Source organism: Aegilops tauschii, chromosome 3 (genome assembly GCF_002575655.3).
Source record: "Aegilops tauschii subsp. strangulata cultivar AL8/78 chromosome 3, Aet v6.0, whole genome shotgun sequence".
NCBI lineage: Eukaryota > Viridiplantae > Streptophyta > Magnoliopsida > Poales > Poaceae > Aegilops > Aegilops tauschii.
The window spans coordinates 97606884-97622864 of NC_053037.3; the positions used below are offsets into that span (position 1 = coordinate 97606884).

At 46.5% G+C, this 15981-nt stretch overlaps 1 pseudogene; it reads left to right on the top strand.

Moving 5' to 3' along the window:
* Positions 1-14356: 14356 nt before the first annotated feature.
* Positions 14357-15522, top strand: LOC109757367 (uncharacterized; annotated as a pseudogene).
* The last annotated feature ends 459 nt before the right edge of the window (positions 15523-15981 follow it).

The following is a 15981-nucleotide window of genomic DNA, read 5'->3' on the forward strand; positions in this document are numbered from 1 at the left end:
GCGCAACTTGACACGCAAACTACTTCCCTCCTACCGCGTGCTCCGTCTTAGTAGTATCTCCAAGGCCCAAGGGCCATCGGAGTCTAGCTTGCAACCTCCGTCAGAAAGCTATATATTATATAACTCCGCGTACCTTCGCGTGCTTATCGCAGGCGCCGCTACTTGCTGAGTTCCTCTCCCAGCTTGCCTGCCGCCGGCGTCCTCTGCATGCACTTACGATCGACGGTGCCTTTGGGTTTGCTTTATATACGTTATTATAATAGCAAAAGAGCCCGTGCGTTGCAACGGGAGAGAAAACATAACACACACTCTTAACCCAACAACCATCACTCAAGACCACAATAGGTCCATCTCCTTTATTTTTGCGAGGCATCATATTTGTGTTGCCGCTTATCCTCCTTCTCACCCTCGCCGGCGATGGCCCCGGTGTTCACACAAAACAAAAAAGACGTGTTTGAATATGTTTAATCCTAAGGCGTCTCTCTCCCTCTCTCCTCCCTCTCCCTCCCCACTAGTAGGAAAAGGGGCTTTTACCCCGGTTTGTAAGGGCCTTTTGTCCCGGTTTTCGAACCGGGACTAAAGGGTCGTTACTAAAGCCCTAACCCTTTAGTCCCGGTTCTTACACGAACCGGGATAGAAGGTCCTCCACGTGGCCGCTGCTGCCAGCCCAGGCAGGGGGGCCTTTTGTCCCGGTTGGTGTCACCAACCGGGACCAATAGGCATCCACGCGTCAGCATTTCAGGGGCTGGGGTTTTTGTTTTTTTGAAAGGGGGGGGGGGGTTTGGGGGGTTAATTTAGGTGTTTCATATATTGTGTTAGCTAGCTAATTAATAGAGAGAAGTGTCCTCTCTTATCTCCGTGCTTGGTCGACGCTACGTACTATATACGTATGGAGAGGACTAGACACGCTAGCTAGTAATCAAATGAAGGAAACAGAAGATCGTCATGAACATATGCATACAGAGAGAAGTTATATCGACCACCTCTCCTTCTCCGAGAGATTGGTCGAACAACAAGTTCTCGTATATCTATCCGACACTACCGGCTACATATATACAATAATTATCTCTTACAATACAATCTCCTAATTAAATTGTAAGAACACAGGGTCCACATAGTATTCTCCGTTTTCAGCGATCACGTGGTCAAGGAAGAATGCCGCCAATTCCTCTTGAATTGCTCGCATACGATCTGGTGCTAGGAGTTCATCCCGCTTCCGAAACATATAATTTGAAGAAGGGGGTCAATACATATATATATATATGAATAAATGAAACTCAACACAAATGATGGTAATAAAATAAAATTGTGAATATTATTGCTTACGCACTTCATATTGTTCGTCAGAGTAGCCCCGCTCACAGGTCGTGTAGCGGATGGACTCGCAAACGTAGTATCCACAGTAATTATTCCCGGGTTCCTGCCACAACCACTTTACAAGGAATAGAGGTCAATCAAACTGATAAGCAAGCATGCTAAATGGTATTGATGAAACTAGCGCTTGAATCACTAGGAGATGCGCGGAACATGCTACTATAGTACTTACTTTCGGGTGTTTAAATTGCAGCTTCTTCGGCAGTCCCGGAGCTTTTGTGGTGAATTTTCTCCAAACCCTGCCAGACAAAGAAAACAATTACTTGATATCAGGAAATGAACAAAGTTGCTGATATGGTGGATAATGATCGATTTAACTTACTTCTCAAGTATTTGAGTCATGTTCGCATAGTCCTGGGGATCTTTTCGTCTCGAGTCTAAGACGGTTACTACTCCCTGCTCAAGCTTAATCTCTAGGAGAATATAGTGAAAGCTGCGCATGCATGCATAAGTCATCAATTACATTACCATAACCTGGACTAATAAGGGAAACCGAATATGCACAAGACAGTAACACTCACTTGAAGTTGTAAGGAAAGAGTATTATATCTTTGTTTTGATTTAATACCAACGATCGTAGCAAGTTGGCCTCGGCTTCTTTGGCATGTTTTTCAACCGTATATGCATCTATGAGATTTGTGTTAATGAACCCAATATCACCGATTTGTCTTTTCTTCAATTCGGCGATCTTCAATCTGCATAATATAATGAGGATAATTATAAATACATGCAATGAAAGAGCTGACCTATATAGAGAGACTTAATGACAGAAGTAGTACTACTTACAGACAGTAGCAAGTGATCGTTGTTTTATTGAGGGCCTTTTGATTGTAAAACTGGAAGAAATCCTCAAATGAAATATTCAGCAGTTCAATTCCAACGAGGTCATGCTCCGGTTTAACTCTCAGCGTCAAAGTACTCATCCCATCAGACTCTCTGCAGGTTTTCATGTACCAATCATGTAATCTTCGCATCATCGTTGTTAGAGATCTTTCATCTTTGACGAGAGGCTTCCCATAATGGTATTTGTGTTCGTCCACCTCCATGATTTCATAATGTACATCGTCGGGCAGGTAATCTCCAAGATTGCTATAACCGGCCACCATCCTCGGATCATTAGCGACGATGTCTTTTGACACCTTGAGCGGGGGGCACGATTGGTTCGCTTGTTCGCTGAGCTGGGCAATTTTTTTCCCATCTCGTCGTTCTTTTAACCTTTGATCACTGACAGTACTTCCCGACCGCTCCGCTTCGGCATATGTCTTTGCAAGAATGCGCTCATAGTTGCCTCTCGGCGGAGACTTTGGTGGTTTTGTTAGGGTAGCCAGAGTGCGCTTTGCTTTCACCGGATCTACCTTCTCCTCCGGAGGTGGATGTTTCTTTGCTTTCACCCCTTCAAAGAAGTTTGTCACTTTGGCCCGCATGATCTTCCTGGTTTCCTCCTCGGTCCTCTTGTATGGTAACTTCTCTGGAGTCTTCAGAGAAGGACCAAATCTGTATTGCCTCCCGCCTCTGGCAGCTGTACTGCTAGACGCCGGCAGAGCAGATGGAGCGGCTGCGGCTGTCTTCTTTCCTTGCTTACGAGGCGGAGGAGAAGGACTACGACGCGCCGGAGCAGCCGCAGCGGCGGCGGGTCTCTTCCGCCCTTGCTGATGAGGCGGAGAAGGAGGAGGCTGGCTGCTCTGGCGCGCCGGCGCAGGCGGAGAAGGAGGCGGAGTGCCGCCACGCGTCGGAGAAGGAGGCTGAGTGCCCTGATCACTCGCCGGAGGAGGAGGCGGAGTGCCGCCACGCGTCGGAGAAGGAGGCTGAGTGCCCTGATCACTCGCCGGAGGAGGAGGCGGAGGAGGAGGCGGAGTGCCCTTACTCGCCGGAGCCGTCCAGTTCGGAAGGTTGATGAGCTCCTTCCGCCATAGGTATGGAGTCATCAGAGCTGAACCCAGCCGAGTCTCCCCTTCACCGGTAGGGTGGTCAAGCTGGAGGTCCTCAAATCCCTCCGTTATTTCATCCACCATCACCCTAGCATATCCTTCTGGAATCGGCCGGCAGTGGTAGGTTGCGCCGGGTTCAGGAGGTAAAATAGAGCCAACAGCCGCCTTGACTTTGAAGTTCTGCCATTGCGCCATAAGGTGGCAATGTTGAGACTCCGTGATAGCATCCATGGGGTAGCTAGCAGGAGCCGTCAAGACATGCTCCAGCTGAAGCAGCTCGGTGGAAGCCACGCTGCTTCTCCGCTGAGATGGCGGGGCAGCTTCAGGGGTAGTTTCGGCATGTCGATTGTTGTCTCGTTCCTCTAGCGCTTGAACCCTTTCGTGCAGCTTCTGAATTTGGGTCTGCTCCATTTTTTCCTCCTCTCCTGGCTTTTGTAACCGCCTGCGTCCGGAAAACCAGCCTTCCACGGAACGGAGCCTGGCGTGCCTCATGTCCGTCCAGGGTGCTCAGGATTCCCGAGGGCCATTGTGAGCTCGCCGTTCTCTCTGTCTGGAACGAACGTCCCTTCCCGCGCTGCATCGATATATTGCTGAATCTTCTTGACTGGTATTCTCAAAAGCTCATTCGTCCAAACGCACCTCCCTGATACAGGGTCCAAGGTTCCGCCAGCCCCGAAGAACCAAGTCCGGCAACGGTCTGTCCAGTTCATTGTCTGTGGTTCGATCCCTTTTTCAAGCAGATCATTCTCAGCCTTGGCCCACTTAGGCCGGGCTTTGAGGTAGCCACCTGACCCCGTGCGATGGTGAAGCTTCTTCTTCGCAGCATTCTTCTTGTTTGTCGCTGACATCTTCTTACTCTTTTCCGATGTCTTGTGGGCCACAAATGCGGGCCAGTGATCTCTGATCTTCTCATACCGGCCGATGAATTCTGGTGTCTCTTCTTTGTCAACAAACATTTTCAGCTCATTCTTCCACCTCCTGAATAGGTCTGCCATCTTCTTAAGAGCATGAGACTTGATTAATTGCTCTTTAACAGCCTTCTCCGGATCCTCCTCTGGCGGTAGGGTGAAATTTGCCTTCAGCTCAGTCCAAAGATCATCTTTCTGCATATCATTGACATAAGACACCTCAGGGTCTTCCTTCTTAGGCTTATACCATTGGTGGATGCTGATCGGGATCTTGTCCCTAAATAGAACCCCGCACTGAGCAGCAAATGCATCCTTTGTCCGGATGGGTTCAATCGGTTGGCCGTTTGCTGTGATCTCAAACCTTTCATCCGAGCGCAACTTTCTCTTCGGGCCTCGTCTCTTTACCGCAGTTGTGCTCGATCCGGAGGGCTAGAAAAAAGAAGAAAGACGAGTGTTAATTAATATGTGTACATACCAAAACAATGAATGCATCAATTAGCTAGTCAGCACAGCCTTAACTAATATATTTACCTGGCCGGACTCTGTTCGGTCACCGGAGCCATCACCACGGGCTCCTTCTTGCACCAGCATTGGGTCACCGGAGCCATCATAATCATGTCTTTCCTCCTCCACTCTTCGATCACCGTAGCCTGCTTCTTCACCCTGTTCTTCCAGACCATCATTGTCGTTAAGATACGACAAGATATCACCTCCGGCTAAGATTATGTCCCCCAACACCTCTTCTGCTTGCTCGTCTCGTCCTGCTCCATTGTTTCTGCAAATATTACAACATGGCAATCATTACACAAACATGACAGCAGGTGGTTAGTGCAAACGTAGACCTAGCTTATTCCGGGTTTGGGGTGGCCTCGGCAACGCTTCAAGGGTAGGGGCGCGGCGGGAGGGGGTAGGAGACCGACATCATTTTTTTCTAGGGTTTGGGTGTCCTCGAGAGTTTTGGTCGAGCGAGAGGGCCGGGGGGTGCTCCCGTGGTATAAGTTATCACGGTCGAGAGGGGGTATAAGTATCGACCGTCCATCATGTCAAAGTTATCTGGGAGGGAGTTATATATATCGACAACGACGACATACATACATGGAAAATAATGTTATCGGGGAGGGGGTATATCGACCCCCCCACGTGTTGAAGTTATCGGGAGGGGGTTATATCGACAACGACAATGAACGTACATGGGAAAATAATATTATCGGGGAGGGGGTATATCGACCCCCCCTCATGTTGAAGTTATCGGGAGAGGGGTATATCGACGACGACAGACCCGATAAAACATAAGAAAACAAAGAAGAAACAAAAAGAGGAGAAGAAGAAAATGAATAGAGGAGAAGATCAAAGAAAAAAAATAAGAAAAAAAAGAGGAGAAGAAGAAAGGAATAGAGGAGAGAAGAAGAAAAAATAGAATTTTTTTCTATTTTTTCTTCTTCTCTTCTATTCCTTTCTTCTTCTCCTCTTCTTTTTCTTCTTTTTTCCTCTTCTTATTTATTTCTCCTCTTCTTCTCCTTTCTTCCTCTTCTTATTTTCCTTTTTCCTCTCATTCATAAAAAAATGTTCAAATAGAAAATTTCGAAAAAAGTAAAGGTTTTGCCTAATGCATTGTTCATATGAATATACAAACATTTGCATATTCTACAATAATTAATATCACCAAAAAAATCTATGAACAGAAAAAAATCCCAACTTTTCTAAAAATCTATCTTTTGCATATATACATGAACATATACACAGAGAACATATATACACAGAGAACATATATACACAGAGAACATATATACATGAACATACATATATACATTTTTATAAAAATGCAATAAAAAGACAGGGAGGAAGGGGGCAGTGCCGACCCTGACCAAGGCGACGGCGGCGCGTCGGGGCAGGGGCAGAGGCGACGGCGGCGTGGTCGGGGCAGGGGCAGAGGCGTCGGCGGCGAAGGGCGGGGCAAGGCGACGATAGGGACGGGCCGGGGCGGCGCGCGTCGGGGCAGGGGCGCGGCTGACGGCGAGGGCGCGGGCAACGGCGACGGCGACGACGCGCACGGGCGACGGCGACGGCGGGGGCGGCGGGCGGCGTCGGGGCAGCCTGGTGGCGTCGGCGTCGTCGGGGCAAACTGCAGATGAACTCTGAAAAATTTCCTAAGTGTTTGCTTATATAGCAAAGCCTTTAGTCCCGGTTCGTGGCACCAACCGGGACTAAAGGTAGGCATTAGTCCCGGTTGATGCCACCAACCGGGACCAAAGCCCTCTTTTCAGCAGCGCAAAGGGCGGGAAGCAGCGGCCTTTGTTCCCGGTTGGTGGCACCAACCGGGACTAAAGGGGGGGCATTGGTCCCGGTTGGTGCCACGAACCGGTACCAATGCACCCCTTTAGTCCCGGTTGGTGGCACCAACCGGGACCAAAGGCCTCTTGCTGCCTACGTCGCGGCCAAAAGTTTAGTCCCACCTCGCTAGCCGAGGGGCGCCCGCACCAGTTTAAAAGCCCCGGCGCGGCTGCTGTCTCGAACTCCTCTCTATAGCAGGCTTCTGGGCCTAACTTTGGCGCGCTGCCCGTTGAGCCCTCTAGCCCTTCTGGGCCTGTATTTGCAAACCCGAGGGTTGGAAGACCCAGCGGGCAGCGCCCCAACATTTTTTTTTGCTGTATTTAGTTTTTTTGTTTTCTTTATTTTGTTTTGTTTCTACTTACAACAAAAAACTTATTTATTTTATTTTATTTTGTTTCTAATTACTTATTTATTTTACTTTATGGTAATTCTTTTTGCTATTAAAGTTTCTATCAAAAAAATTTCTTTATGAAAATTGTTTTTGCTGTATTTAGTTTTTTTGTTTTCTTTTTTGCTTTATTTATTTTATTTTGTTTCTACTTACAACAAAAAACTTATTTATTTTATTTTATTTTGTTTCTAATTACTTATTTATTTTACTTTATGATAATTCTTTTTGCTATTAAAGTTTCTATCAAAAAAAAGTTCTTTATGAAAATTCTTTTTGCTGTATTTAGTTTTTTTGTTTTCTTTTTTGCTTTATTTATTTTGTTTTGTTTCTACTTACAACAAAAAACTTATTTATTTTATTTTATTTTGTTTCTAACTACTTATTTATTTTACTTTATGATAATTCTTTTTGCTATTAAAGTTTCTATCAAAAAAAGTTCTTTATGAAAATTCTTTTTGCTTTTAATGATTTTGAACAGAAAATACTTCGATAATTTTAGTTGCATCAATTTTATATGATTTTAGTTTCAATAATACTAGAGGTTTCTTATAATGTTTTGAACAGAAAATACTTTGTTAATTTTAGTTTCATAAATTTTATTAAAGTTTATTTTATTTTGTCGTAACACAAGAAGTCCGGAGTTGTAATAAGTTATTAAAAATAAAAAAGAGGCGCAATGCTCGTTGATTTGCTTCAAGCCTTTCGAAATAGTGTAGACTGCACTGCACATAGCTCCATGCAGTCTACCTTATTCCTCAAGGCTTGAAGCTAAGCAACGTGAGCATTGCACCTCTTCTTCATTGTCTCTGCACTCAGGGCTTATAAACCGCTCCTAGTGCCTCCCAGCTAGCGAGGTGGGACTAAAAAACTGCTTAGTAAGAAACTCTAGTAGCGGTTCGTGCCACGAACCGGTACTAAAGGTGCTCGTGGGGCCACAGCCTCATTAGTACCGGTTCGTGGCACCAACCGGGACCAAAGGATGGAATTGGTCCAGGTTCGTGCCACCAACCGGGACCAATGGCCTTGCACAGCGGCGTGGTGGTGGGAGTTTAGTCCCACCTCGCTAGCTGAGAGAGAGCCGCACCTGTTTATAAGGTGCGGTGCGCCTGAGCTGTTGAGCTCCTCTCTAAAGCAGGCTTACGGGCCTAACCTCTCTGTACATGCCTGTGGGCCTACTGGGCCTTCTGCGGGCCCGAATCCTGGCCCATGGATGGGTTTCTAATCGTATGCAGGCCGTGGTGGCCCAGTAGGTGGCATAATTTTTAATTTTTGGCCCGTTATTTTTCATGCATTTACTAATTATTTTGAGCTATAAGACCCTAAAATTGAAAAGCATTTCAAATGAACTCTGAAAAGGTTGAAAGTTGGCATGGTATCATCATTTCATCCACATAGCATGTGCAAGAAAGTTGAGAGGGTTACGGCAAAAACTAGATGCACTTCGTGTACAAAACGGACAATGGTATGATGTATCATACTCGTCTGTTACAAAGTTGGCATGGTATCATCATAATAGTTGCGGGAGAAAGTCTTCACTTTTTCTTCGCTTGTGTCATTTGCTTATTGCACCGTAACCATGGATAATCTTCATCGTTTATCAGGATGCTTGGGTCAGCCTTGACTTTGAAGGGAGGAATTTCATGAAACTTTTCATAATCTTCAGACATGTCTGTCTTGCCCTCCACTCCCACAATGTCCCTTTTTCCTAAAAGAACTATGTGGCACTTTGGCTCATCGTATGATGTATTCGCTTCCTTATCTTTTCTTTTTCTCGGTCTGGTAGACATGTCCTTCACATAGATAACCTATGCCACATCATTGGCTAGGACGAACGGTTCGTCAGTGTACCCAAGATTGTTCAGATCCACTGTTGTCATTCCGTACTGTGGGTCTACCTGTACCCCGCCTCCTGACAGATTGACCCATTTGCACTTAAACAAAGGGACCTTAAAATCATGTCCGTAGTCAAGTTCCCATATGTCCATTATGTAACCATAATATGTGTCCTTTCCCCTCTCGGTTGCTGCATCAAAGCGGACACCGCTGTTTTGGTTGGTGCTCTTTTGATCTTGGGCGATCGTGTAAAATGTATTCCCATTTATCTCGTATCCTTTGTAAGTCAATACAGTCGAAGATGGTCCCCTGGACAACGAGTACAACTCATCACAAACAGTGGTGTCACCTCTGAGACGTGTTTCCAACCAACTGCTGAAAGTCCTGATGTGTTCACATGTAATCCAGTCGTCACACTGCTCCGGGTGTTTGGAGCGCAGACTGTTCTTGTGTTCATCGACATACGGGGTCACCAAGGTAGAGTTCTGTAGAACTGTGCAGTGTGCTTGAGACCAAGAATATCCGTCCCTGCATATTATTGAGTCCCCTCCAAGCGTGCCTTTTCCAGTCAGTCTCCCCTCATACCGCGATTTAGGGAGACCTATCTTCTTAAGGCCAGGAATGAAGTCAACACAAAACCCAATGACATCCTCTGTTTGATGGCCCATGGAGATGCTTCCTTCTGGCCTAGCGCGGTTACGGACATATTTCTTTAGGACTCCCATGAACCTCTCAAAGGGGAACATATTGTGTAGAAATACGGGCCCCAGAATGACAATCTCGTCGACTAGATAAACTAGGACGTGCGTCATGATATTGAAGAAGGATGGTGGGAACACCACCTTGAAACTGACAAGACATTGCGCCACATCACTCCTTAGCCTTGGTATGATTTCTGGATCGATCACCTTCTGAGAGATTGCATTGAGGAATGCACATAGCTTCACAATGGCTAATCGGACGTTTTCCGGTAGAAGCCCCCTCAATGCAACCGGAAGCAGTTGCGTCATAATCACGTGGCAGTCATGAGACTTTAGGTTCTGGAACTTTTTCTCTGGCATATTTATTATTCCCTTTATATTCGACGAGAAGCCAGTCGGGACCTTCATACTGAGCAGGCATTCAAAGAAGATTTCTTTCTCTTCTTTCGTAAGAGCGTAGCTGGCAGGACCTTCATACTGCTTCGGAGGCATGCCGTCTTTTTCGTGCAAACATTGCAGGTCCTCCCGTGCCTCAGGTGTATCTTTTGTCTTCCCATACACGCCCAAGAAGCCTAGCAGGTTCACGCAAAGGTTCTTCATCACGTGCATCACGTCGATTAAAGAGCGGACCTCTAGCTCTTTCCAGTAGGGTAGGTCCCAAAATATAGATTTCTTCTTCCACATGGGTGCGTGTCCCTCAGCGTCATTCGGAATAGCTAGTCCGCCGGGACCCTTTCCAAAGATTACGTGTAAATCATTGACCATAGCAAGTACGTGATCACCGGTATGCATGGCGGGCTTCTTCCGGTGATCTGCCTCGCCTTTGAAATGCTTGCCTTTCTTTCGACATTGATGGTTGGTCGGAAGAAATCGACGATGGCCAGGTACACATTCTTCCTGCATTTGTCCAGGTATATACTTTCAGTGTCATCTAAACAGTGCGTGCATGCGTGCTATCCCTTGTTTGTCTGTCCTGAAAGGTTACTGAGAGCGGGCCAATCGTTGATGGTTACAAACAGCAACGCGTGCAGGTTAAATTCCTCCTGTTTGTGCTCATCCCACGTACGTACACCGTTTCCATTCCACAGTTGTAAAAGTTCTTCAACTAATGGCCTTAGGTACACATCAATGTCGTTGCCGGGTTGCTTAGGGCCTTGGATGAGAACTGGCATCATAATGAACTTCCGCTTCATGCACATCCAAGGAGGAAGGTTATACATACATAGAGTCACGGGCCAGGTGCTGTGATTGCTGCTCTGCTCCCCGAAAGGATTAATGTCATCCGTGCTTAAACCAAACCATACGTTCCTTGGGTCAGCTGCAAACTCAGCCCAGTACTTTCTCTCGATTTTTCTCCACTGCGACCCGTCAGCGGGTGCTCTCAACTTCCCGTCTTTCTTACGGTCCTCACTGTGCCATCGCATCAACTTGGCATGCTCTTCGTTTCTGAACAGACGTTTCAACTGTGGTATTATAGGAGCATACCACATCACCTTCGCAGGAACCCTCTTCCTGGGGGGCTGGCCGTCAACATCACCAGGGTCATCTCGTCTGATCTTATACCGCAATGCACCGCCTACCGGGCATGCGTTCAGACCCTTGTACGCACCGCGGTAGAGGATGCAGTCATTAGGGCATGCATGTATCTTCTGCACCTCCAATCCTAGAGGGCATACGACCTTCTTTGCTGTGTATGTACTGTCGGGCAATTCGTTATCCTTTGGAAGCTTCTTCTTCAATATTTTCAATAGCTTCTCAAATCCTTTGTCAGGCACATCATTCTCTGCCTTCCACTGCAACAATTCCAGTACGGTACCGAGCTTTGTGTTGCCATCTTCGCAATTGGGGTACAACCCTTTTTTGTGATCCTCTAACATGCGATCGAACTTCAGCTTCTCCTTTTGACTTTCGCATTGCGTCCTTGCATCGACAATGACCCGGCGGAGATCATCATCATCGGGCACTGGTTCCTCTTGATCTTCAGCAGCTTCCCCCCTTGCAGCATCATTGGGCACATCGTCTAGTTCCTCTTGATCTTCAGCAGCTTCCCCCGTTGCAGCATCACCGTATTCAGGGGGCACATAGTTGTCATTGTCCTCTTCTTCTTCGCCATCTTCCATCATAACCCCTATTTCTCCGTGCCTCGTCCAAACATTATAGTGTGGCATGAAACCCTTGTAAAGCAGGTGGGTGTGAAGGATTTTTCGGTCAGAGTAAGACTTCGTATTCCCACATATAGGGCATGGACAACACATAAAACCATTCTGCTTGTTTGCCTCAGCCACTTCGAGAAAATCATGCATGCCCTTAATGTACTCGGAGGTGTGTCTGTCACCGTACATCCATTGCCGGTTCATCTGCGTGCATTATATATAGTTAAGTGTGTCAAAAACCATTACAGAATATCATGAATAGATAATTAAGTGACCAAATTAATAGAAGTTCATCATCACATTAAAACCAAAGTACATACGTAGTTCTCATCTAACAACATATATATAGCTCTCCAGAGCATCTAATTAATTAAACCATACATTGAAACTATGTAAAACATTTCAATGCGAAAACAAATGCGATCATAATCGCAACCAAGGTAACAATTGATCCAACGGCATAATGATACCAAGCCTCGGTATGAATGGCATATTTTCTAATCTTTCTAATCTTCAAGCGCATTGCATCCATCTTGATCTTGTGATCATCGACGACATCCGCAACATGCAACTCCAATATCATCTTTTCCTCCTCAATTTTTTTTATTTTTTCCTTCAAGTAATTGTTTTCTTCTTCAACTAAATTTAACCTCTCGACAATAGGGTCGGTTAGAATTTCCGGTTCAACCACCTCCTAGATAAATAAAATCTATGTCACGTTGGTCGGTTGGTGGCACCAACCGGGACCAAAGGCCTTGTGCTGCCCCGCGTCAAAAGTTTAGTCCCACCTCGCTAGTTGAGAGGGCTCGAGAGTGGTTTATAAGCGCTGCTGCGCCCACCCTCTCGAGCTCCTCTCAACTGCAGGCTTTCGGGCCTAACCGTTCTCTTTGCCTGTGGGGCCTACTGGGCCTTCTGCGGGCCTTAATCCTGGCCCACGGATGGGTTTCAAGTCGTATTCACGCCGTGGTGGCCCACTAGGTGGCATAATTTTTTTCTCTGTTTTTTGTTTTCTCTTTTGCTTTATTTGTTTTGTTTTGTTTCTACCTACAACAAAAAACTTATTTATTTTATTTCTAATTACTTATGTATTTTACTTTAATTATTTTATTTTTATTTATTTTACTGCTGCTATTTTTATTTATTTTACTGCTGCTATTTTATTTAATTTATTAAGGTTAATTTATTTTAGTTACTATGATTTATTTTATTTTATTTTATTAAGGTTTATTTATTTTTATTTATTTTATTAAGGTTTATTTATTTTATTTACTATAAAAAATCAACATAGATACGCCTATAGAGAAAATTCAACCTAAATTCATAATAAATTTCTATGAAATTCAAAGAAATTTACTATGAATTTAGGTCAAATTCCCTGTATAAGGGCATCTATTTTGACTTTGAGAGGAGCTCAACAAGGCAGAGAGGGACGGGCTTATAAACTGGTGTGAGCGCCCTTCGGTTGGCGAGGTGGGACTAAACACTGGCCGCAACTAGGACCAGCCCTTTTAGTACCGGTTTGTGGTATGAACCGGGACTAAAGGGTGGTGGGCCAGGAGCGTGGCCCATTGGTCCCGGTTTGTCCCACCAACCGGGTCCAAAGGGGCCGGACGAACCGGGACCAATGCCCCCACGAGGCCTGGCAGGCCCCTGGCCGCACGAACCGGGACCAATGCCCCCACGAGGCCCGGCAGGCCCCTGGCCGCACGAACCGGGACCAATGCTCGCATTAGTCCCGGTTCGTGATTGAACCGGGATTAATGTGAATATTGCCCTGTGACCAAAGCCCAGTTTTCTACTAGTGCCCTCCCTCTCTCTCTCTCTCTCTCTCTCTCTCTCGCTTTCTCTCGCTCTCGCGATGAGAAATCTGTTATTTTCCCCTACGACATTTTTCAGAGGTATGCATGTGTAGTTATCGATGTTTTCTTTTTCCTATATTGTTATAGTGGGGTGTTTACTTGCAATCCGGGTCGCCGCCGGTATGAAAGGAACGAAAGGAAAACGGATCTTACGCTATAAATTATAAGTTGCTCCCAAAACAATATTTTAAAAATATTTAATAGGTAAAATTAACATCATATTTAGTTTCCACATATTTTTCTAATAAAATTTCATATATAATATGTTAAAATCGAAGTTACGGTTTAAAAGATACGGATAATTTAGAAAATCATTTGTTTGACTTAAATATATTCTAAAATAATATTTAAAAATACTTAACAGGTGAAAATAATCTCATATTCATACTCTACATATTTTTCTAATCAAATTTCATATATAACATGTTCAAATCGGAGTTACGGTTTAAAATATATGGATGATTTAAAAAAACATTGTTTGACTTAAATATGATCCGCGGATGAATTACCTAAAACATCAGGGGGTTTTCGGAAAATGTAAAATAACGGTTCGGATGTGACTTAAATCCGGACTGCTGGTTGATTTCAACAAAACACAGGGACTTTTGTATAAAATATGAAAAACGTTTCTTTTTAACTTAAAACAGGGATGCGGGTTGAATTCTCTGAAATAGAGGGACTTTTTTAAAAAATGCCATGACGGACGAAAGAAACCTAATTTGCTTTATTATTAGGTAAAGATAAGGACTCGTGCGTGTCCTGAACTCTATCACGTTTCAATATTTGCATAGGGTTTGTCTATGACACATTAGATGTGACATAGTTCGGGTGTGAGCATAAGGCGGTGCACGTACGCTACGGCCGGTACGTGCTCGATCATGTCGACGGGCACGAGCGACGGCGAGACGGAGGCGGCGACGTCGCAGGATCGGGACTGGTCGTCTCTCCCGACGGACCTGCTCATCGAGATACTGCGGCGGCTCCGCTAGTCCAGCCACCCCAGCTTCGCGCTGGCGTGCAGCCGCTGGCGCTCCGCCGTCTCCCCCTTCTTCCCGGCGTCCGTCACGCGTCTCCTGCTCAACGCCACCAGCGTCGGCTCCACCAACGCGCGCTTCTACAGCCCCTACTTCGACAAGAGCTTCGAGCTGGCCGCCACGCTGGGCGCGCCGGGCGCCAAGATCTGCGGCGCCGCTGGACGGCGACTGACGCTGGCACTGCCGCACCTCGTCCGCAGCGTCGACCTCGGGACGGGCGTCGCCCACGACATGCCGCCGGTCGATCAAGTCGGGTTCGACTTCGTCGTCTACGAGACTACGACGGCGGCGACGGCGCGGGCAGGATGGTCGGTGTCAGCGCGGTCATGTTTCTGCGGCTTCAGGCCGCGCTCTCCGTCGGAAACGGCGACGGCGGGTGGACAGACTGGGGCTTCACCCCGTACGAGTTCGGACCGGCGTTCGTGCCGTCGCCGAGCTGTAACCCGGTCTTCCACGGTGGGTTGCTCTACCTGCTGGGACAGGACGGGAGGCTAGCGGTGTACGACCAGCGCATGCACGACCAAGGGTTTGAGATACTGGAGAAGCCCCGGAGCTTCGGGTTCGAATGCGAGGACAGCTACCTCGTCGAGTCCGGCCAAGACGAGCTCATGGCCGTCCTGGTCGGCCTCCGTGGGCCGCCGGTCAACGTCGTCAAGCTCAACGAGCACGCCATGGAGTGGGATAAGGTGGAGAGCCTGGAGGGGAGCGTCCTGTTCACCGGCACGCTCACGACGACGATGAAGAAGACCGGCGCCGGGTGGATGCAGGACAGGATCTTCCTCCCCAGGCTCTTTGATTGGCCCGAGACCATCCCTGCCGACCTTGTTCAACATGACGACGAACTCGCATTTGTGCCGAAGCGGGAGTGCACGTGGCCTGCTGTGAGAGATGACACCTATGTGACAAACATGTGGAGTTATAAACTGGAACAAAGCAGTGAAGAAGCAAGAGAATTTTGGGAAACAGGAAAACTAGATTATAGTGTCTGGGTTGATTTTGGTAGTACTTAGCTTCATTGTTACTCCCTCCGATCCATATTGATTATCGATGAAGTACTCTATATATGTTCGATACTACTTACATATGATGTTTTGCAATGATGCAAGGCCAACCCTATTGACATTCTAATGTATTATTGTGGGATAAAAGAAATTTTAAGACAATAATCCTACACCTACGAGCCATAAGCTACGGGACATGCCCGCTTGCTTGGAGTGTTGTGCGTGAGGCCTTCGGGCAGAACTGGAACCCCTCGTTGGGGCTGATCTTGTAAACATGCCAGACGGGGCGCATTTGCTAGGATCGTGTGGCGTAGAGTTGGATGTTGTTATGGTCGTTATGGTCCATTAGAAACAAGAATACTATTGAGAAGAGTTTCCCGTCTCATCCGGCTGATGTTGTTTTCAAATGTCATCTTTTTCTTTAGACCTGGATGTCGGCGTCGTATCACGTGAATCCGGCATCCATCG